Source organism: Arachis duranensis, chromosome 2, assembly GCF_000817695.3.
Source record: "Arachis duranensis cultivar V14167 chromosome 2, aradu.V14167.gnm2.J7QH, whole genome shotgun sequence".
NCBI classification, from domain to species: domain Eukaryota; kingdom Viridiplantae; phylum Streptophyta; class Magnoliopsida; order Fabales; family Fabaceae; genus Arachis; species Arachis duranensis.
Genome location: NC_029773.3, coordinates 72,364,852 through 72,365,552, shown reverse-complemented (window position 1 = coordinate 72,365,552; position 701 = coordinate 72,364,852).

Here is a 701-nt window from a genome sequence, read left to right as displayed (position 1 = left end):
TGCCTTTTCTGTTGAGAAAGGTTTAATGTTTGAATCATATCTTTTCTTGATAGCCAAGTCATTAATTTTTAAAATCAAATCTTTTTAAAAATGTTTTTCAAATCATATCTTCTCAATCACATCTTTTTTAAAACTAATCATATCTTCTTAACCACATCTTTTTCAAAATAGCCCTCAATCAAATCTTTTTTATTTCTAATTTCAAAATCTTTTTCAAAAATCACCTGATTTCTTTTTCACTTTCATTTTCGAAAATTCTTAAAGTTTTTCAAAAATGTTTTCAAAATCTTTTACTTAATTTTCGAAAATTACTTCCCTTCTTCTCACATCTTTCTATTTATGGACTAACATTATTCCCTAATGCAAAATTCGAACTCCATCTCCTTTGATAAGTTCGAATTTTCTACTTCTGCCTTCCATTTTCTTTTCCTCTGACACCTCAAGGAATCTCTATACTGTGACATAGAGGATTCCATATTTTCTTGTTCTCTTCTCTTTCATATGAGCAGGAGCAGAGACAAAAGCATTCTTGTTGAGGCTGATCCTGAACCTGAAAGGACCTTGAAGCGAAAGCTAAGAGAAGCTAAGGCACAATTCTCTGTAGAGGACCTGACCGAATTCTTCAAAGAAGAAGAACTCATGGCAGCCGAAAACAACAACAATGCCAACAATGCAAGGAAGGTGCTGGGTGACTTTACTGC